Raw genomic sequence first — 24,592 nt, 5'->3', positions numbered from 1 at the left:
ACATATCACTCTACTTCTCATCCATACCTAATGTAGTGTATGCTGATGTGTGCCAGACTAAGGGTATTATTTTATTTGGAGTTTGGTACAATAGATGAATGCCCAAAGTCAGTGATTCTCCTGCCCGTCATACTCACTGTATCTTCAACCCATAGTTGGGAAGTGATAACTGACTGCATTTGTACAAACTCTCAATCAAAGGCAGGGGCCGGTCTTCCATAGTATCACCATGTTTTAAGCTTAGGGGGGACCGCTCTATTTCCAACAGTTCTTCCAATAAAAATCTGCTCCACTTGAGTCCACTGTGCAAGGTATGATGGACCTAGACATGGAAAGTTAACACAGGCCCCACAGAGTAGCAAGGCCATTGTTCTTTCCTTTTAAGACAATAACCCTTGCTTTGTAGGTTTGTATTTGAAAAACAAAGAAAGCCTAAAAGGCCAAAACCACAAGGCAACTTGCTTGGCATGCTGCTTATGCCACAGTGCCTTTGTCTACTTGGAGGATGCACTTTCAGCAAAGAGATCCCAGCCAGGCAGGTGGGCATCTCTTCACTACAGCTGGTGTGAAAGCGTACCCTAATCCATATGTTTAGCAACTGTTCGGAACTTCTTGTTATAAAAAGTATGATTGCTTCATTTTGGGAGAAGATCTTCTTTCACAAACTTCCAGAGGCTGACACCCTATTTGTGCTAGGCTTTGATGACTCTTTGAAACTTTCTAAACCTGAACAAAGATTAATTTTTATTGGTACAGCTGTACTGAGATTAATTTTGTCTGCCCGTTGGAAGGAAGGCTCATCCCCTAGTTTCCAAATGTGGCTAGCTCGCTTTCTTGCGGTCTATAGTTATGAATCGGCAATATTCGCCACTTGAGGTATTAAAGCAAAGTTGCGCGGCGAAGAGCTATGGCGCCCAGTCTCTACTTGGAAAGCAGGTTTAGTTCCCAGTGGAATTGGCTGAGACTAATGAAACTCTTGGATTCAATTTATTGTTGTCATTTTTTCTATATTATTGTATAATGTATTTATAAGGTATATTGCCGAACTTGGGGTTAATTGGCTTTTATGTTATTGTCTTTTTCTTTACCTTTTGTTTTCACTATCTCTTATCATTCCTATATTATAGCTTCTAAGATTCTTTCATCATATCATTTGTCCCCCTTGTATATATCTTATTCAATGATTCAAACTTGATTGGATTGTCTTATGCTGATACTGGTTCTTTAATAAAAATAAATAAAAAAGAAAGCGTACCTTTTAGTGGGCTGATTAGCAGTTTCTGGTGTTATGGTTATAGCGGTTGCATTCAATGTATCAGCCACCGATGCCACTTAGGATTTACTTTTTGATGTGGTGGTAATATTGCTTGTAGATGATGTGATACATATGGTTGCTTACACAAAATAACATATCCATTATGGTAATCCCACCTCCGCTGGTTCCACATCTTGCCCTAACCCTAAAACATTTGCCAGAGAGTTCATCATAGCTTGTTAAATATCTTTTTGATTCTGCTTCTGCCAGGTTCCGTCAGAGAATCCTGGCTTTCCTATGCCTAGTAGTAGTTGTAGTAAAATGATAGTGATAGTAGCTGCAGTTCTGTGAGAATGCACTAGCTTGAATTCCATATTGATTTTTTGATTTTTTTATTTATAAAGTTTTATATAGCGCAAACTTGACCCAAGAGGGTATCAGAGCACTTTATATTTAGGATCGTTGCAGTAGAAGTTACATCAGTTACAAGAGCATAGTAAGGTACAGTACACATAAACAATGTTATAAGAATTCTTAGGAGGGAGGGGAGGAAGGAGTAATAACAGGGAGGCAAGGAGGAAGTGTGCCCAATGTCCGGCTGGGTAGGTGACGGTCAAGGGGGAAACCAGGGCCAATCTCCTCATTCGCTGTCTAGCAGCTCCACCGGGCATCAGCCATGTTGCTCAGGTCTCAGTGTTCAGGAAAACCAATTTTGAATGTATTTGATTTAAGAAGTTTATAAAGCGCTGGCTAGACCCGGAGGTATCAGAGCGCCAAACCAGAGGAACATTGCGTTACAAGTTACATCAGATACAATAGCGTAGTAAGGTACAGTAAGCAAACAACAAGGTTGAGAGAATTAGTGGGAAAGGAGGGGAGGAAGGAGCCATAGCAGGGAGACGAGGAAGAACTCTGTCCAATGTCTGGCTGGGTAGGTGACGGTCGAGGGGGAAACCAGGGCCAATCTCCTCATTAGCTGTCTAGCAGCTCCAACGGGCATCAGCCTTGTTGCTCAGGTCTCAACGTTAGTGAAAAACCATTCTGAATAGATACATAAGCTACAGAGTCAAGTAGTGGAAGAGCATGTCCCCACTAGAGGGTAGAGGTAAAGAATGAGGTGGAGGGGTGGGAGTACAAAGAAACCAGAGAAGGAGCTGGGGCTGCCAATTAGGCCAATGGGGGATGTGATCAAGGTCTGGTCGGAGTCCGGTGGTAGGGAAAACTGTGGCAGCCATCTTAGAGTCAGGCAAGAGATTGCTATTGCAGCATCTGAGATCAAAACTGCTTCCCTTGTTTCTCAGGCCTCCCACCATTCTCGGGTTCTTCTGCTGCTGCTTTGTGCTGCCACCATTAGGTCCCACCCTACGTCTCATTCCCTCCGGGTCCTACAGTTATGGTCGCTCTGAAATGGGATTCCTGTGCGTTGGGATTAAGTCTCAATTTACTGCTCTGTGTCCTTCATGCCACAGTCAGGATCGCCAAACTTTACAGTCTTCATGCCACATTCCGCTTCTGCAATATTCATTATCTTCACAGCTACTGGTTTTGTAATAATACTTAGTAACGGTAGTGATGTACTTTACCACAATTCTCTTTATCCACAGAATGCGATACATAATCATGGTATGATTATTAGCAGTAGAACTGTGGAAAGAGGAAGAGAACAACAGAAAGAGATAGAGAAACAGAGACAGTGACTAAGGGCATTTTAACTTGTCATTCTGCAAGACTCTAATGCCCACTCTGCAGGTGATGATGTCTGCTGAGTTGTAGTGGATATCTAAAAACAAGATTAATATCTTTAATACATCATCTTTACACTGAGTTCTCTATACAGCTGCTGCGATTAATATAAACCCAGAATATCTCTGCGTCTCAGGCTGTTAAGAATTGATGGAACTCTGATGTTCCTGTAACTGAGACCCAAAAAGAATCTTATTAAATCATATACTAAAGTTTTGTTGAAAATCTCCTTCCCTTTTCTAATAAGGTAATTACCTTCTGTTGTGTGAGTATGTCCTCTCTGGCTCTACTATATACTTAAGCTAGTCTCTTAAACTGCAAAACAAAGAAAAGAAATTCTAGATAACATAGCGCCTCATTAAAAGTTTGGCACAATTGCTCCGGCTCTCCTCCGACACAGCTGCGCCAAAGCCACGGAAAGAACTCCTGGCTTACTACGAGTTGAACACGTGTAAGGCAGATGGTCCTTCATCTTTCCCATGGCGGTGCCTGGAAAACAGGCACTGCAATGGGAATGGCAAAAAAGTTCTAGCACGGCATGGACGGTGACGTCCATGCCGTGCTGGAACTTTGAGGGAATATACACAAGGGGCACATGTTGTGCCCCCCCCTGAATATATCCCCACGGCGGCGGAGGGTATAGGGGCCTTGTAGGGTTCCCTTGGTTCCTCTACCACCAGCCTTTTCATGGCAGGGCTTCCGCCATGAAATGGCTGGCGGTGGTGGAACTCGTAATATGCTGAGCGGGACTGCGTCAGCATGTTACATTGTGACTAAGCTCTGCCACCGCCAGGGAATTACTGTTCCCTGGCGCCACAAAGACTTTTGAAGTCATAATGTGGCGGACGGACCACCGCCACCACGTGTCTGGCGGTCTCCTAATCAGGCCCATAATTCTTACAGCTAACAATGAATTGCCTTTTCCTTAAACAAATACCCAACCTCAAATACAATACAAAGGCCACTCTTCGAAATCGTACTTTCAACTATTCCAGTTTGTTATGTATGATTACATTCCTTAGAATTCTTTGCTAAATTTAGTTTCGACTTCAAGACATTTGCAAAAGGCTTTCATAAAGTCTTGCAACAAGCTCCTGGCTGCAGCAACAAAGTATCTCGATTGCCTAGCAAGGGCACTCTGAACCTTAAGGAAACTAACACTTGATAACTTAAGAACTGTCCCCACCATTTCCAAACAACATGAGAGTTCAGTGGATTCATGAGAAATGTAGTGTTGTACTCAGGCGCCTATGCATAGTGCATCCTCCAGAGACGAGAAGCCTTTCACCAAGCAGCGTCAACATCCCACAAGCACTGCAAGTGTTTCCATCCCTGCAGGGACAGAAGCACTAATGAGTGTGGAGTATTGAACACGTGCACCCCTCTGAGTGCTAGAAGATGAGTGTATGCCACAGAGCATGGCAAGCAGTAATACTAGTATGAAGAATAATGCAGTTGTTCTAATGGTGTATTCTGGATTGAGATAATACAGAAAGCACACACCACTCACAAGTACATTATGTCAGATGGTAAAAAAGAGCAGTGTTTGTCATATGTACAAAAGGTGAAAAAACAACAGAGTACGCACTGTGGTGCTCACAATTCTTATAGATCTGTGCAGGGTTGGTGGGACCAATAACAGAATTTGAATAGTACTTTTTCAGAAAACGTTGGTCTTTTTCAAACAACCTATTCATGTTAATATCTAGATCAATTCCCAATCCGTTAAAAAAAGCAAGCCCCATCAATGAATGCTTCCATTAGAATATCAACAATGACCAACATCACTTCAAATCCAATAGACATAGGATAATCATCACATCTTTTCACCTGCTTAGCATAGCAAAATGGAAATCCATTACACCGGTCACTCTGACTGATGTCACCTACTCACATTCTATTAAAACAATACCACTCTCCTTCCAAACATCGCCACACGAGACACTCTACTCCATCATCAGACATGGCAACACTTACCAGAGAGGCTTTCTTCACCACAACCCTCATGAGGGTTCTTTATTCTTCCATGCATCAACAAAACACACATTTGGACAAAGATAACCTCAGCAACTATCACTCACCGCATATTCCTGAGGAGGATCATCAAAAGGCAGCATATGGTCATTTATAGACCCACATTAACACCCACAGTCAGGCTGCCAGCATTATTGCAGCAGAGAAAGAGCCACTTCTCAAGTTATGGCTGATGCAGAGGCATGACTGTAAGAGCATCTTGTTATGTTGTGGCTTGATTTCATGCAGTTACACTGCTAGTTTTGGTGAACCCACTTATTTAGGGTCCAGTTGGGTCATGACGGTATGGGTATGTATGAAACTGCCCTGAGCTGATGCAATGAGCTTCATGGGCAGGATATGGTGATGCCCAGGAGAATGTTCAGCAATAGGGAGACACTGGGAAAGTAGCTGAAAAGGCAGTGGGCCTGTAGATTGTCAAGTATGCCATGCAGGCAGAAGCCGAAGATGAGTCCAATGCGTTTACAGCCATACCAGGGTTCCACCATTAGTCGCGATGAGGACCCTGCGCTCCCATCTTCATGGCACAAAAGGGTAGAGCTTTCAATCTTACAGCAAATAGTCCAGACTGGACGTGTTAGTCTATGGCTAAAGAACTCTTATGTTCTTCTAGGTTGTCTCAAAGTACTGGTGAGAGATTGGTGTCATTAACTCCGACTGTAAAACAGGTACGAATTTTAGAAAGTACTGGGTGGTCTGATTGAGCCAATACATTTAGTGGCCGCATGCTCAGGTCCCTATGGTTAGACAAAGCAGTGTCAACGTTGTCCTGCTTACACCTCCTACAACCACAGTGTAAGGCGAGTCCAGCAAGCACAATCATACTTGCTTATATTTCAATTTACTCAGTCATGGTACAGAAGGAGTTTGTTTTTCACTGATTGAAGTTCTTTGACCTGGAGTCTCATTTAGAGTCCCATGGGGAGCACACCATGCTGTTGTAGGTTGAAGGCATCACTTCTGCCTCCATTGCTTCAGCTCTCCTGCCCTCTTTTAAGAACCTCACTAGTATGGTGAGGAATTTTCAACAAAAGCTTTTTCACCGACATGGCGGTAGCACTAAAGCTGAAACTCCTCAAAGAATGTTACCCTTCCATGCCGAGGCTGCATGATGGACTGATTGGCATGTTTTTTTCTTAAACAAACCCCTACAACAGTAGGTTTATGAGGGTTTGTGTTCAGAAAACACACAAAAAAGGATGCCTCCAACATGCTGAGAGTCTCTTGAGGGACATTATTTTTTTACCGGGCGGGATCAACATGCTGGCTCTATGAGTTTATACCTTTATGTTAAAGATAATGTTGTTTATGACTTTTACATTTTGAAACTTTAGTAAATTTGCAAAACTAAAGTGCCTACTCTGTATTAGGCATCTCTAATCCAATACATTGGATAATGCTGTTGGATCTATTTAGCTTTTTAACATTTTTGTCTGCTTTATGAACTCGATAGGTAATATTTGAATGAATACCATTTTTGTTAAAAGTACACTGTGTTTTGATTGGTTTAAAAAATCCTTCTATTCTAGCAGAGTGAGCAGGTGCAATGTGTTGTTAAGTGAGTACTAATATATGACGTAAAACAGCAGACTTACCATTCCACCCAAAACACAGTTCCCTCGCCATCGATCCCTATGTATAAACTGGATCAAAGGCATTACAGAGTAAAATAATCACATAACCCAGAGGCAAGACCAACTGCAGAGTCACGGAGTTGAACAGATCTCCATATTCATCGCGCTATACCTGTAGCATAGCGAGACCTGCTAATGCAAGCAAAGGTCAGGCCCAGACTTGCCTGACTCTAAAATGGTGCCCAGAATCAATATCTGCAATGTCACTATGGGGGCCTATTGAGGATTAATTTCTGATGAAGTTCAGGTTTCTATCCACAACCCCTCTTCAGTTTCACTCCCGCCAATAGGACTGTAGACAAGAACGATGGTTTGTCCCTCAATTCTACAGACTTGGAACTGTTCCTTGCATCTCTGCCCTACCCACTCTTTACCTGGGGGCGAGTTGGAGGACGAGGTGGTTGGCGCTTCCCAGTAACACCGGGACTGGTGCGTTGATGAATCTATGACAATGCCCCCTGGGCGGATACCTTTACTGTTCGTACTTACACCTGACACCCGAGCAATCTTGGCCGTTGCCCGGTGGAGCTGTCCTATTTATCTATAGAGGAGTTTGGCTCAGGTTCACCACTCGGCCAGCACCTACCCAGCCGGACATCTGACACAGTTTTCCTCGTCTCCCCGCTGTGTTTTCCTCTCCTTCCCCTCCTCTTCCCAGTGTCTTGGCTATAATACTCGTTAATTACCCATATTATTGTGAAATCTCATGTTTTCCTCCGATGTCTATACTTGGCTCCTGTAACTGATGTAATTATGTAACATCTAAACCGTTGATACTCATGTAAAGCACTCTGACATCTCCGGGTCTAGCCAGCGCTATATAAAACTTTGCAAATAAATCAAATAGTTAGTAAACCACTTTCTTTACAAGAGCAGAGCTTCAGCTAGTTTCACTTTTAACAATGACCCACCGCATCCCACCTGCTACAGAACTGCAGGTTCAACAGTGCCAAAAGCCCCACTCTATTAAGTGTGGGTCTTCTGACACAGATTTTTCCAGTTCACAACTACCATGCAAAGCATGAATAGGAAAAAAAATTAAAAGTTTCATACGCCCCAAATGACAACCTCTTGTCATGTTGTGGGTAGTCATTTTGTGCTATTCAAAAAGAAACCTTGGGGTAAAGTCAACTGTGCTGCAATGACATGGCAACCCTGCCAGACAGAAGGACTTTCAGTGATAAATCTCCAGTAGAGTTAAAGGGATCTCTAAAATATGGCAGGCAGGCCACTGCAAAGCTCACAAAGGGGGTCCTCCGATTTAGCACATTGATGTTATGCGCACTAGGACCCTCGTGGTTCTGGGCGGACTATGAACAAGAGCCATGTAATATGTGAGAAAGGGGATAGTATGTGGTTTAAGGGAAGTATGATTAATGCGTAGTGTGTGAGTGTATGCTGAAGAATAAAGTAATGCTTGACCTCAGCTCCTGGGTGGCGTAATTCATCTGCATGCTCCTGGGCTGGGTAAGAAGCTACAACTGGTGACAAGTAGGGAATACATGCCGAAGAAGACAATACTGCTCTCCCTGAGACAGTACAGCAAACTTCTTCTGTGTGCCAAGGGTGCCCAGAATTGATGCAGAGCAGTCTGCGACCAACATATGTGGAGTCAAAGCCCTGCTCCGGCCCGTACATGGCCACAGAAGAGATAGCAGGCCCCAAGGAGGACCATATTCAAAATGCCCACCAAATCCGCCGATGAGGTGGTTGACAGAGGTGCTGCGTCGTACCCCAAATACAGAACGCTTATTTATACGAAGCAAAAAAAAAAAGATAATGACAGCGACAACAAGGTACAAGAAACAAAGAACTTACTCACCGCCAAGGGTGATTGCAGCATTCTGTGACCCATGTTCAAGGTACCAAGCTAGTGATTGCATAAGTTGTTGGTGCCTCCCTGCACTGCTAAAGCTGTTTGAACAGCACATGCTCTTAATGGCAATAGAAGGGAGCATGAAATACACTACAGCTGTGTTCATGAAGCCACCACCTTTTGACATTTCTAAATAACAGAATATTGCTGCCAGGTGGGCTGCGTTGATAGAAACATGTGATTACTTCATAGATGCACTAGTGGAAGAAGATAAAAAGAAGAGCATCAAATATTTGAAAAGCCTTGCAGGTGATAGAGTGACAAAGGTGCTAAAGAAAATCTTTTCGAATGAGATGAAATCATACCAACAGGTAAAAGAAGCGTTGGAGGCCAAGTTCAATCCAATGCCAAATGTTGACTTTGAAAGGTATATCAACAACTAAGCACCACAACAGGTTGATGAAACAAGAGACAAGTTTGTTGAAAGATGTGATGCATTAATGAAACATTTCAAGTTCTGTGAGTTCATCAACGAAGAAGCCATGTGCCTGAGAGTCATTGATGCCTGCCTGTCTGATACGTATAGAGAGAGAAACACACAGTCTAGAGAAAATGCTAATGGTTGCGGGGTAAAAGGACAACCAGACCGACAAGCTGCTGACATGAAAGCTGGAACAGCACACAATGAATCAGTGTTGATTGTGAAAAGAAATCATAAGCAAAAACAAGACACATCTAAGTCGACGTTGTCAAAGAAAGAAAAGCTATGCTTCGGATGTGGATTTTTGCTTCCCCATAAAGGTAAATGTCCAGCCACAGGACAAGACTGCAAAGGTTGGGAGTAAGAGAACCACTTCATACCTAAGTGCTGAGCTAAAGAAAAAATCAAGTGTGTCATAACAGCAAGAAAAGATGGATGCAAGAATGTTCCAGAAGCATTGTCGCCATGCCCCTAAAACTAAAAAGCAGCATTAGCTATGACAAGTAGAAACCCGGCAAAATTAATTGTTGTCAAGCTCATCATACAAAGGTTCTTTGACATCACTATCAAGTACCAGCGAAAAAGATGGGTGTTTGTTGATGAGCCCTCTAGCCTCAAGCCAATGGTATAGTTGAACAATTCATGGGCACCCTCAAGAGGGTCATTCAAAGAGCGTCCATGGAAGAAATCGATTTGAACCAAGCCATGTGCAGGCCCTCCAGGCATATAGAGCAACTCCTCGCTCCACAACTGGTGCAAATCCAGCCACATTGCTATTTGGGAGAGCCATCAGAATTAAACTGCTTCATTCGACCCCATATGGTTCATTGAATACTGACATGGTTCAAGACACTGTCGTGACGCTGGAAAGAAAAAGGAAAACATATACAGATCAGAGTAGTCGTGCCCAGGAGACAGACTTTAACAAACGAGACCGGGTACTGGTTAAGCAGAGATGAAGATGGAAATAGACCCTCCTTTTGCTGCAGGTGTGGTGTGCAAGGGACATATGGTGACAGCACATCGTCTAGGACGATCCAATACTCGTGACACATCACATTTTAAACACCTACCGCAACACTTTTTTTTTTGTCCTCATTTACTACCCGGGTCAAGCCGTTACAGTCTACGGGGAGCGACACACCATCTCAGACCATTGGGTGGCAAGGCCTTAGATCAAACAAGGCAGTGCCAATATCTGTGTCTCAAAGCCCCTACCGACATACATGCAATGACCAAAGCGGGTAAGCTGCAGAGCGTTATATTTAGCCCACATACAGGATGCCACATGTTTAGAATAGGCAAACAGGCCAAGGCAGCGTAATCATCGGACCAGGGGGGGAAAAAAAAAACCAGTCAGAGACTCTCGGAATTAACCCCACTTCAAAAGGTGCCAAAAGGCTCTCTTATTCTGGCTACCCGGCCTTGCTAGATCTAATTTGGAGACTTGTAATAGCGATACTTGCCAATCTTGTAGGGTAGGTGGCGAAGAGTCTTTCCACTTTTTGCATATTTCTCTTCTAGCCAGCAAAATAGAGTAAAATATGAGATTTTTGGCTGGGCCTAAGACTCCATCTACTAATCCAAAAATGATGTGTGTTGAAGTTAACATGATTTGCCGATCCAAAGAGATAGACAAAAAGCTGCTCACTAATCCCCAGAAAGGGGACAAAATTGGGCAATCAAAAACCATATGCAGATCCGAAGCCGCACTTTCTCCACATCTCAAACAGGATACCGGCGAGCCTTGTGAGAATTTTGAGATTCTCAGCGGTGAGTAATATGCCCTATGCAGTGTGAATAGATGGTTACGACGTAGCCAGGCTGGTTTACAATATTCCACAGTGTTTTAAAAGAGTCCAACCAAAGAAGATGGCTTCCCCAGAGTTTTTCGGCTAGTTGAAATTCGCCATCTATCTCCTCTAACATTTTATAGTATCAGAAGGAGAGCTCCTTTTTAAAAGGGCTTTTATCTAGTAGCTGGAACTCAAGCTGGTTACCTCCACCCACTGGGAATCTACTCTTAGTTACGTACTGTGCCTGACCCCAACTGGTCATTTGCAGATATTTAAACTTTGAAAGATCTAATCCAGTCCTATCCCTAGGAGAGTTCCATGATAATAAATCTTCTTCTAGAAACAAATCGCCCCATTCTTTAAGCCCTGCCTCCCTCAAGGGTAGAGCCAGGCTATCCTTAAGCCATCCCGGGGTCCCCGGTGAATCCCAAAGAGGAGCTTTAGTAGAAAAATAGCCCAATGAAGCTGAACTACGGAGTTTAAACCAAGTTTTAGACATCCCTGTAAGGACTTTTACTTTTATTTTATTTAAAAATTTGGGGTCTCCAAATTTAAACAGAAAGCCCTCCGAAGAGAGGCTCGCTCCACTCAGCATAGCTCTTAACATGCGGCCTATCCCACTACTTGTAGGCGTCTTCAATAGCATGCGGGAATGAGTCAGTTGAAATGCCCATGCATACAATTGAAGATCGTGGCCTGCTAAGCCTCCCTTTTCCCTTCGCCGCCTAAGTTTTTTCCAGGCAATCCTGGGTGTGCGTTGTGCCCAAATAAATGAATTTATGTCGCTCTGCAGATTTACTAAAAGTGAGGGTTCAAAGTATAAAGGAATAGTATTAAACAAAAAGGTGACCTTTGGCAAGATGGACATCTTATTGAGATTTGTTTTCCCCAGAATGGACAACGGTAGAGAAGACCATGTTCTCATAAGTCTCCTACAGTCCTTAGCTACTGATAGAAAGTTTGATTCCACGATTTTATTGATATCATGTACAATGGTGATACCTAAATATCACATTTTGGAGCTGGTCTGCACTCCCCGTCCCCACAATTCCAGGCCATAATCTCCGTTTTAGAAGTATTAATCTCGTACCCCGAGATTTCTCCAAAGTCATGAGCGAGTTTAATCACCGAGTGGAGGGCCGAAGCCAGCTCCGACGAGAAGATCATGATATCATCTGCGTACAGGGCTACTTTTTTTTCCCACACTCCATATTTAAACGACTTGATGTTAATGTCGTCCCTCAGTTTTTGAGCGAAAGGTTTGATATATTAATCAAATAGGAGAGGGGAAAGTGGACAACCCTGACGCGTTCCCTTTGTGATGTTAAAAGGATCGGTCACTACACCATTCACCAAAAGGCACGCCAAAGGATTTTGGTAAAGCAGTCTCACAGTACGCCGAAACGTTTCGCCGATGTTGAATTTATCTAAGACCTCCGACAGGTATGTCCAGTTTACCCTGTCGAAGGCCTTAGTAGCGTCAAGTGTGAGAACCGCCAAGGGCATAGCGCAGGTGGATGCTACATCTATGGCCCCTATCAAATCGCACGTTAGTTCGAACAGTTGCCTACCCTTGACAAACCCCCTTTGGTCCTGGTGTAGGATATCTCCCGCCAATGTCCCTAGTCTATTAGCCATCACGGAGGCAAAGATTTTATAATCGACATTTAATATCGAAATTGGTCTGTATGACCCACAATTTGATGCCGGTTTCCTTGGCTTTAGTATCAGTGTTATTGAAGCTTTATCCCAAGAAGCTGGAGGTGGAATACCATCTTGGAGAATCTGGTTAAATAATGAGGTTAAACATGGGACAAGCACCAATTCTAAAGATTTATAGATCCCAGCAGGCAGGCCATCGGGGCCTGCGGCTTTCACGTTCTTAATACCTTTAATGGCCAGTTTTACCTCTTCTTGTGTAATAGAGTGATCTAACCAGTCCCACTGATCCAAAGTCAATGAGGGAAGTTGAATTTCACTCAGCCAGCCATCGATAAGATTTGGGTCAATGACTTTACTCTCCCTATAAATTTCTTGGAAAAACATTCTAAAAAGCCTCCGGATATCCTCATCAGCTGTATATTCCACATTATACAGATTAATCAAACTGATGTTGTTACGAGCTTGGTCAGTCTTCGACTTCCAGGACAAAAGTTTACCAGCACCCTCGTCATACTCAAAATGGGCAATTTTACTGGCCTCCCATCTAAGCATAACACGGGTATTTAATACCGATTGCAAGTCCCCATTTGCTGTCAAAAGCTCCTGTTGTAGGTCATGTCGGACGTTAACTGGAGCATCTAGGTGTAAATCTATTTCCTTCGTATTCTATCAATTTCTGCCTCTTTAGCAGCTAGCTCTTCCCTATACAGCTTCTTCTTATACATGCCTCTGCTGGTTAATTGTCCCCTTAGAAAGGCTTTATAGGCATCCCAAACGGAGCCTAGTGAGGCTGATCCGAGGTTCACCCTCATAAAGCATTTGGATTCATTTCCCAAGAATGCGATCTCTTCAGGTTCCAACAAGAGGGAACGGTCAAATGACCACGTCCTAGGAAAACCACTAGAGACACCTTCCAGCCTTAAGGACACTGCAGAGTGGTCAGATAAATGTATAGGGAGATAATTAATCGATTTTACAGCACTCTTCAAGGCCTGACTGACCAAGATAAAGTCAATCCTTGATTTGTGATGATATTTGAGATTGTGAAAAGAAACACCTAGTTGCCGACCAGACCTAGCTCTCCATATGTCCACAAAGCCATACTGTCTCATGCTTTCCAATAAAAAAGACCTAGTTTTCGATGCAGTTTGCGCCCATCTATTCGGTGACTTATCTAAGAGAGGATCTAAAACAATAATAAAATCACCTGCCAGAATAATCGGGCCTGAATAGAGTAGTAAATGTGAAAAAATGGATTTAAGGGCAGCGGGATCATCATGGTTAGGGCCATAATATCCCACTATTGTTACAGATGTTCCTGCAATAATTGCAGTAACAATCCCCCACCTACCTGCTGAATCTACCAACTTAGAGACCAGCCGAGCTTTTATCGATTTTTGAAGAGAACCGTTACTCCTCTAATATTCATGGTCTGGGTGGTAGCAAAACACAGGTCTATCCATTTATTGCTTTTTGCTAGGGAAAGCATCTCAGGCTCTGTCATGTGCGTCTCCTGGAGAATAATGACCTGCGCACTCGAGTCACGAAGATAATGCAAGATCTTTTCTCTCCTGGGTCTGGTACGAAGGCCATTAATATTCCAGGAGAGAACCGCCAGACTATTCATAGCAAGAGCTCTCCCCACCCGTAGGTCATTCTGTAGACCTTTCTGAAGAACATATAGAAACTCTTAATCTCACCTACTGATGCCACCTTTACAAAAGCCACCCCATCAAAAGAAACTAATAATGCAGGGAAGAAAATGAGGACATTTTTAGAATTTTTACCGAGCAGTGCCCTCCCACCTACCCCGTGCCCTACTCTAAATTGATTTTCTTAACCTGTAAAATCAAAATTTCGTCCCGTCAAAGAAATGCAAAACAGCCTTTTCATATGTAAAAAGACCAAAAACTGGTCGCAATTTGTGATTTCGACCTTGTAGAAATCACAGATTGCGACCACATTTTAAGAAACGCACATAGGGATTACCTATTTATGATTCCTAAAGCACTTGTACAAAGCATTTCCTCAATGCGAATTGGGCATTTAGGAAATGCTATTACTATTAAGTCGATGGTAACCATGTGCAAAATTGAAAAATGCATTTAAAAATGCATTTCTTAATGTGACATGAAGCGCACATATGCCCCCAGGGCATTTGTGCACTTACACATGTGCACTGCGAATTTCGAGGTCCCTTTAGAGGGGCCTTAAGCCCAGAGGCACCCTTGGGTTTGGATTTCCTAAATTGTGATTTCCTATTAGGAAATCGAATTTAGGAAATGCAAACCATTTCCTATTTGGCCCATAGGTGGGAATGCAATAGCATTTCCTATTTCCAAAGGAATCGCTATTAGGAAATCTCTAATTTTGTACATACCATTTTGCATTTCCTAAATAGCGATTTGGGACCTGCAAAATAAGAATTTCGTACATCTAGCCCCGAGTTCTCTATATGCCCTGTTCTCTACCCCTCTGTGTGCTCTCTCTTAGCCTGTGACCTCCTGTTCCTTCTGATTCAGGGCCAATTTCACAAAGGGCCTCCACACTTGTGGCAGAGGCCCCACAGTTGTGGTGCAGTCTCTGCACTCAGGGCAGAATCTCTGCAATGAGATTTTTCCTGGCGAAGGTTCTGCCTTGAGAGTGGAGTCTTCCCCATGCCTGTGGGGCATACCCCACGAGCGCGGAGGTCCTTTGTGAATCAAGCTTTCAGTCGTTATCATCCCTCCCAGTCGGTACCTTCTTTTGCCCCACTCCCAGCATGTGGATTCTTTCACTGTTGTTTCTAATATAATTTTTTCTTTAAACTAAAAGTCTCACAAAACTAATTCTCTGCTTTGTTTTTTCCAAGATCTTCTCCTCACGTCCGCTCTTCCCTGGAGCTTCCTCGCCACCGGCTCATCAACTGCAAAAAAGATAAAAATACAATCACAGCTTAATTGTAGCTCGATCTGTTCCTCTTACTTATATTCTGGTTCTTCAATTACTACGCCTGTCTGGTTCCTCTAACATGAGCCTCTGTCTTTCTTTCGCCTTGAGAAGGTCCATATGCTTACATTATACTTCCCTCTTCCCTCTTCTTTCTAATTGTCTCCATACAGTTTCTTCTGATAAATTTTCCTCTTTAGTGTTCCTCAGGCTGTGAATCTTTAAAATCTTTCTTAAGAACCGTCCATTTTCCTGACAAGTCCAGGTCTTAAAGCAATCCAAATTCCTTGTTCAGGTCACTGGTGTTCCAAAATGATGAACAGAAAAGAAAACAAATGTAGCCAGTTTCCAAATGTCCTGCTCCAGGCCCCCTCCACTTTGTCTCCCTTCCATATTCCCTGTTTATACCCAACAAACCAGGATAATCAATGGTCCTCGTCTAGGCCGTGGCGCTGACTGGTGGGAGGCCATCAGTCTTTAGAACAGGTTTCCGACTTCTCTTCAACGGGGTTGGCTTGGTCTGTTGTCTCCCACACTGCTGCAGAGTTTCGCCCCTGGTGCAATTTTTTCTGGACTGATGATGGCATCTTTTCTTTTGGAGTGTGTCCCCGTAACCTGGCAGTACCTCCTCTCCAAATTGAGTACGTTTAGGTAAGGTAGAGTAAAAATAATAATAATAAACGTGTGATGTGAAATTCCTTAAGTAAAATAGTGGTCAGAGATTACGTACTAATAATCACATAACGTTTATTTTAATGGTGTTGAAAACAAATGAAAACCTCTATTTATTTGGATTAGCAGCCTACCAACAATCCATGTGAGACCAACCATAATGCTATTTTTGAGGTGCAAACCATCTGAGCCTTGAAAAAGTCCCAGGCTTGGGTGCCATTGAGGGCAAAACACATGTTGGTTCTGCTTAATTCTCTGATGCGTTACAATTAAAAAGAGGATTTAATTTGTTTTCAGCTGCATTAAAATAAACATATGTGATGATTAGTACGTAATTTCTGACCTCTATTTAGCTCAAGGAATATCAAACCCCATGTTTATTATTATTGTTACTGAGAACAGCATTTGCTACCTTACTTAAATATATATTTCATAAATGTGGGCATTGGGGCGAGCCAATACTAGCAGCGTAACTCCAGAACTATTACCCCCTTGCTTGATAACTAAACTGAGTGTGGTGTTGCATGTTTGCTTCTCCTGTTACTCAGGTCTCGGTGATCCTCTCCACATGCTTATCTGGTCTCATCTCCTAATGAACAACTATTAATCTTTCTATTCTTTTTTATAGTCTATCTATTCTTTCTTTCCTGTCTATTCTATCTCACTTCAGTTTTTATTTCTTTTCAACTCATGCCTTTTCGCTCTTTTTTCCTCGTATCCATTGTCGCTGAAGTGTATTAGGCTGGGGCCATGGAGGAACGGGTGCAGTGTCGGTAATGTTTTATTCCTCCTGTCACAGTGCTAGATACTCAACATATAATTCAAGAATTGTGAAACTGTGTTGTAAAATTGCTATAGAGGCTGCCACCTAAGAAGTAGTCATTGACTTTGTAAATAAGTTCCATTTGGATTGCTTGTAAGTATTTTTTTCTGATTTGAATAGCCTGAAAATCCCTGTTGCTCCTATAATCGGTGCTCTAAATATCACACGGCAAAGTGTGCAAATCATCGAGGAATTATTTATTACTTACAACAGATACAAAACATGCATTATGTATGCAATGCATTGTAGACTGATGAATGCAACATAAAAATATGCAACTAACATAATAATCTAATAAATAATAATAAAGGCAAAGCAAATGCGGTTTATAAGGTATATATCATTGTAAATTTTGAACTGCAACAATTTGCATTTGCAATTTACATGCAAATGAGTTCAGACTATTCTTCTAGAATTTAACAAAAGTTGACCTTTTATATCAACAAACAAATATATTATAGCACATTTCTACAAGCTCTGTGTTCCCCTGGCCCTGAGGAAGTGAGTAATGACACATTATTTCGTTGCATCTCAAAGCGTTTGGAGAGTTATAGCTCATCAATACACATATTCTGTAATAAATTAGAATGTGACTTTCTAAGCCAGGATCTGGGGCACTATCACATAAAGTGTGCCCTGGGCGAGCTAAGTTAAGACTCTGTCTTAGTTTTGGGCTGATTGGTGTCTTAAATAGTTGAACTAGAGCAGTGCTATTTGACCATCTTAGACAGTGGTAGAAGATTGCTTGCCAGGGGAGCTTTAAGGACATGTGCTGCTTTGGGCTGGAAATGTGTTTGCATAAACATTGGTTCACAGGGAAATAAATCTCTTTTGAAGTTTCACCAGCCAAAAAATGCAAATATAAATCTTTTTTTACAAAGAGAAATGTTTTTCTAGCAGAAAGGCAATTCTGTTTGCTAAAAATGATTGAGCTACATACTGTAATTTAACAAGAACTAGTGCTAATGCTTTTTAGTGAAAAGAAAGTGCAGTGAGGTGTGGTGGTAGAAATAACAATCAGTGCATCACTTAAAAAGACATATGACTCCTTTAACATAGAAGGAGTCCATTTAAGTCTGAATGTTGACAGCGTTTTGACCCAGATTTATATGCGCATTTTGTTTCCCGGCTGGTGAAACTTCAAAAGAGATTTAGTTCCCTTTGAAGCATTGTTTATGCAAACATATTACATTACCCCAGGTTCTTTCAAATATGGGGTTACTCTTGCTTTTTTTATATTGGACTAGAAATGTAGCAGCATTTGTTGATATATGCATAGTGAACAAAAGAACATACACACAAAACAACATATTAATTCAATTAAAACATAACAGGACCCAGCATAAAAGTCAGAGCAGAACAAACCACAACAACCACAGTACAACTGTGAGACCTAGCATCTTTGGTATGTTTTTCCCTTGTTTTTATTTGCTTCTGACCTGTTTTTGACTGTGTGTTTTTTGCTGGTTTTAGATCTCTAGGAACTTTACCACTGCTGATGAGTGCTAAAGTGCAAGTGCTCCCTGTGTAAATTGTGACTGTGATTGGTTATCCATAATTGGCATATCTGGTGTATTGGTATGTTCCTAGTAAAGTGCACCGGGTGTGCACAAGGCTTGTAAATCAAATGCTACTAGTGGTCCTGCCACAACAAAAGACAGGGGAACCCTACTCACAACGGAACCAGGGTACTAGTAGTATATGGGAAAACAGTGGTTCCAGTGGATAATAGGAAAATGATTTAAGCAATGAGTACGCACAATCACAATCAGTATGTAAAGGACCTGGTAATGTCAGAGGGCAAAATGAACTTGCTACACAGTTTGCTCGATATAGTTTTTATAAAAAACACAGCAAATAGTATATACACTTCTTTAAGTCAAAAGTGCAAAACTTTGTGCATAGTGTCCCCAAGTGAAAATTGGAACCAAAAAGTGACTGTACACAGTGAATAATTTTGTGAAGGGTTTCCATAAATTGTAAGAAGCGACCATACACTTTTTCAACAGCCTAGGTATACAGTAATAATAGCTGGGTAATGGTCCATTCTGTGTGCTTGTTGACGGCGTTTCCACCCTTCTGTGAATGTTGAGTCTCTTCAGGACTAACGATGTAGGGACATCTGGATTGTGAAAAGGGCGCAGCCTTTGTGAAAGTGAAGTGCCTCAGTGGAAAGTGAAAGAAAGAACTCACGTGAGGACCCAGTAGGGTCCTCACGTGATCACCAAGGGCGATCACCAAGAGCCAAACCGCACGGCTAGACTGCAGCGGATTGAGGCGGCTGCAGCCCTACACGCGGAGATTTGTCCGCTCGTGACTTCCCAACAATCCAACCGCTCTGTTACTACACAGAGTACCCCGGAGACAACTGCGTTTTAACACAAAGCTCCATAATGGAAAGTAAATTGCAATGGCTGTAGCAAAGCATCTGAAGAGGCCATTGACCTATCTACACTCTTTAGAGATGGCCTTTCTCACTGTGAGAACCTGGCTGGGTCCTCACGTGATTTCTTTCTTTTACTTTCCACTGAGGCACTTCACGTTCACAAAGGCTGCGCCCGCTTCACAATCCAGATGTCCCTACATCGTTAGTCCTGAAGAGACCCAACATTCACAGAAAGGTCGAAATGCCGTCGACAAGCACACAGAACGGATCATTACCCAGCTATTATCACTGTATACCTAGGCTGTTGAAAAAGTGTATTTGAATGGTCACTTCTTACAATTTATGGGAACCCTTTACAAAATTATTCACTGTGTACAGTCACTTTTTGGTTCCAATTTTCACTTGGGGGACACTATGCACAAAGTTTTGCACTTTTGACTTAAAGAAGTCTCTGGGTGCAGTTTTAAACTGCCATGTCACCCACTTGCCAGGGCCAAACTTTCCCTTTTACTACGTATAAGGTACCCTTAAGGTAGGCCTAAGGAGCCCCATGGACAGGGCGCAGTGTATGTGAAAGGTGTCATGTACTTGTGTGTTTTGCATGTCCTTATAGTGGAATACTACTCACCATTTCAACTCACCATTTCAAAATCAATCTTTCAGTGAATGCTTTACCATTCTGTGCCTCTGCCTGTTTGTGGAATTCTGATGCGTCTCAATTGCAGAATAGCGGTCAGTTTTCTGATCATCCTGGATATAAAGCAACTAAGCTGTGATAAAATGGTTATATTTGAGAGAAGGCAGAGTTATGGCATTTCATTGCTCCTGTTGCCCCTGACAAATACCCGAGTGTGGCTTCCAGAGCCACACGTGTGGATCTGACTGTAAACATTCCAGAGAATTTAAGAGCCAACATGACATGCTAGCATCAGTGGTGCCATATACAAATGCTAAACAATACAACCCTCAATCACGCACACACACACTCTCTCTCTCTCTCTTTTCCCCTCCCCAACCCCTCCTATGAATTGGCCAGTCAATGCTAATGACTGCTCCCTCAAGTGCTCTTGGCAGCACAAGGTCAAGAATGCACTTTAAATGGAATTGTTGAGCTCATGTTCAAGTGTCTTTCACCTTGAAATATCGAAATAACTTCTGCTCGCCAGCAAAAGAGCAAAAGCTTCTCTACTCTTTTAAACAAATCCTTACAGAACACAAACTTATAATTTCCTTCGACCGTGACAAAAGAATCGGATTTCAATTTTTTATTTAATCACACTTTGGCAAGCGCGGTAGGTGTAATAGGGTAAATACGATATGAAAGATAAAAACGTGAAAAAGTTGATGGATTTAGTAACACGATAAAAAATAGCATTAAAGGCAAATTGTGTTTCTGTTAACATAACAGGAATACATGATAAAAGTGTATCCTGGCCTGACATTTATGAAACCGTGGCTAAATTCATGGAAGGGATGGGAAAGAGCAGTAGGGTTTTGAAAATATAGTGGTTTGGGCTTTTAATTACAGAGCAGAAATGCATATAATGCAAACTGGATTGACAGCACAATGCTGGAATGAATTAAATGTGGGCTGGGTGTATTTAAGAAGGAAAGCATACAATGTGTTTTGGCCTAGGATCAGAATAAGGCAATACATAGATTCCATTGGGTGTAGTGACACAATGTGTGAATTAATTTAAGGCAGATAGGGCTTCCGAAAACAGCACGTGTTGCATGAGTTGCACAGTGAACACACAATGCTGATATGGATACATTGAAAACCAGCTATGGCCGCACCGTCAGTCAGTAGTGAACAAAATTATAAGCTAGGCTGGAAACACGCCTCTGAACTCACCCTCATCAAGTGGTTAGAACCTTTCCACCCTCCCAACATATCACATGCTTTACTGGGGTCACCTTTCTCAAACACCAATGGAATTGTTCATCTCAATTCACTCCACCATAGATATTTATTAGCAGTTGCCATAGGCAACCACGGCTAAAACTGGCTGTCCCTCTGCTACCCTTGAAACTATACTTGCTACACTTGGTCTGAAGTGGTAAAGAAGACAGGAACAGAGGGTATACACTAGGCCTGGGCGATAAATTCCTTTCCGTTCGCGGAATTTGCCAAATTTGGGTAATTTTGCGTTCCGCGGAGAATGAGAAATTGCCCAAAATTCGGCATTCTGCGACTTCGCGACATTTTTTGCTTGTTCGCGTTCACAAAATGCGTGTTCGCAAAATATTTCCCCCCGAGCACGCAAACAGCGGAGATTTGCGTAACGCGATTATGCAAATTCCTCCCACCCCTAGTATACATAGCTCTAAAAACTTGGTTTACTTTCTGGACTTTCGACTTAGTTCAATTTCCAGAGCGAGCACCCCATTGGAGACTGCTGGTGGTGAAAGGGTTGGACGAATGGGTATAATCTGTCATGTCACTAAGGGTAAAAAATGTGTGATATAATTTCTCCTCAATCGGACAGGTTGAGGAATTACCTCTATGTCAGCATCCATCGCAAACACTTGACTTAACCCTCCTTGTTAACCCATTCAGTATTTGACATTTCGCCTCAACAGGTGTTCACAGCCTGGGTAAAGGGAACTTGGATAGATGAATGACGCAAATCTCTTCTTAGCAAGTTAATATTTAATAGAATGGTGGACAAAAACATCCGGAACAAAATGCATATAAAGTAAATTGTTTAAAAGCGCATAAGAAACCATTACCATTTGAAAAAGAGAGATGGTAGCTAAATCTTGGACTTTGAGCTTAACACCCCTCTTGAGCATGGGTCAATTTCCTGTAGTCATTCGTGGATTGAATTCTGAACTTTATTCCAATGACAAGTGTCCAGATATTCCCGTGTTCATGACAGATTGTGAACTGAGCTCTGAATCTGACAAAAAAGGGGGAAGTGACCTGGTGAGTGCCTCTGGGATTCCCTCATAAGCCAATTGATCACAAAGTCCTTAGCAGCTTATGGTGATCCTCTGGCCCAGCATGTCAGAAAATATCTGATAAGATTTTATCAAAGTGTATTGCACACCCCACGTATGATGAAATTATTAGGGAGTTTGGATGTGTGTTTTGCTTATGGGAAATCACATTAGCAGGAGCGTATTGGGCGAGGTTAAGCTCACTGAGGAAACCACAGTCCAGCACACCGGTACTCCTTACACAGATGAAACCGGTTGCCTCTCGTCTCTTGCATAGCTGGACACTGAGGTTTACACCACCCATACGCACCAGAGAGTAATTTGTAAAGCAGAGTTCAAAGTTCCATGTTTTGCAGAAAGTGCTAAAAAGTGTGATAGTAAATTTAGAACTGTAGGTAGGTGATTCACAATGTTAGGGAGGGGTTTGGTGGTTAAACACCAAGGCTGGTGTACCACCTCTCAGACTTATCCAATTTACAGCCAATGTCTGCTCAGCTATAACTAGGCCCTCCTTGGGCCATACTCTTCAAAGATCCTCAGGATCTCTTCTCCCTCTCTCCCACCTCAAACTTTATTATATACAGATAGTAGATCCCCTATGCAAGTAGACAGCTATATGAGACAGGAGGCAGTCCTTTCTCCTCTCCCGCCATACCTCCAGCTGCACAGCTAGCACTACTGAGGCTTGCCTCTGGTGTTCCTACAGTACAGAAGGCACTTCATCTTCCTTCTTCCTGATCAGTGTCTCTTTGTTGGGTAGGTATTTAGTATTGAGCAGCATGGAAGCCGGGTGTAGAGCACTATTACCCTATCATAGCCTCAGTGGTCTCAAAAACAGCCTATAAGTATAAATATCTGACAACGTATTTCCATGCATGCAAGAGGTAAGCATGATGAACGTTTGAGACATTTAAACATGGCTGCCATTTCACCAAATACATAAAATAGTTATGAGATAAAGGCATTCTGGGATGAAGTGTTTCGAAGAAGAGGAGACTGATGTGTTTCTTAATTTAACCTGTTTACCACGGCCGTTATTTCGGCGCAGTGCGGGCGTTCTAAGGAGTGGGCTGGGCCGCGTCGGCCGTTGGCCGTTCGCAGCACCAGCCAGGTAGTGCTCGCGATGGCCAACGGTCGACGTGAGCATGGAAGGGGTCAAGAGAAAGATGCATAGCTGTGGTGACGGTGGTGGTAGTTGCACTGTTTGACAGACCGTTGGTGAAGTAGGTATCAGTCCTGCCCTTCGCTGACCCAGAGTAAGGAGAAGGTGTGGCTGTGAAAGAAAATATTTAATCAACAATCATTGGCAAAGCCAATAGTTCTCGCCTATTAAAGAGCTATTGGCTTTGTTGATGCCTTTTAGCCATGTTGTACAACAGCATGGCTGCTGTTCAGCATGGCTAAAACTTAGTGGTGTGGTATAGAGTGTCATAGAGGAGAGTGGTATAAAGTGGCATAGAGTGGAGTAGCATGGAGTGGAGTGGCAGAGAGTAGAGTGGCGTAGAGTGGAGTAGCCTAGAGTGGAGTTGCCTAGCATGGAGTGGTGAACAGTGAAGTGGCATAGAGTAGAGTGGCATAGAGTACAATGAGTAGAGCGGAGTGGCATACGGTAGTGTGGAGTGTTACAGAGTGGAGTGTAATAGAGTAGAGTGCTGTGGGGTAGGGTAGAGTGGTATAGACTAGAGTGGCATAGAGTAGAGTGGCAGGAACAGGAGTGGTGTGCAGTGGAGTGGTGTAGAGTAGAGCGACATAGAGTGGAGTAGCATTGATTAGAGTGGAGACGCATAGTGAAGAGGGTTTGGTGTAGAGTGGAGTGGAGCATAGAGGGGCACAAGTGCCTTAAAGTGGTGTCGAACAGGGTGACATAGAGTAGTGTAGAGTACAGTGCAGTAGAGTGGCATAGAGTGGAGCGTCGCATAGTAGATTGTGTAGAATATAGTGTAGTGGAACAAAGTGGCATGGAGTGACATAGAGTGGAATGAAGTGGCATAGAACAGTGTGGCGTAAAGTAGAGTGAAGTAGAGTTGAATGGGGTACAGTAAAGTGGAGTGGAGAGTCGCAGAGTGTCATGGAATGAAGTGATGTGGCATAGAGTGAAGTGGTGTGGAGTGGATTGGCATACAGTGGCATAGATTGGTGTGGCATGCAGTGGCATGGAGTGGCATAGAGTGGAGGGGTGTGGAGCACGTTGGCATAGAGTTGAGTGGCTGAGAGAAGAGTATAGTGGCCTGGAGTAGTGTAGCGTGGAGTGGCATAGAGTGGAGTGGCAAAGGGCAGAGTGACATAAAGAAGAGTGGAGTGGCGTTGAATAGAGTGACGTAGAGTGAATTGGCATTGCATAGAGTGGAGTGGAGTGGTATAGAGTGAAGTAGAATAAAGTGGCATAGAGTAGTACAGTTGTGGGTGTAAGTAACTTAAA

The sequence above is a fragment of the Lissotriton helveticus genome, chromosome 9 (genome assembly GCF_964261635.1).
Source record: "Lissotriton helveticus chromosome 9, aLisHel1.1, whole genome shotgun sequence".
NCBI lineage: Eukaryota > Metazoa > Chordata > Amphibia > Caudata > Salamandridae > Lissotriton > Lissotriton helveticus.
Note: the sequence above shows the minus strand (reverse complement) of the source record.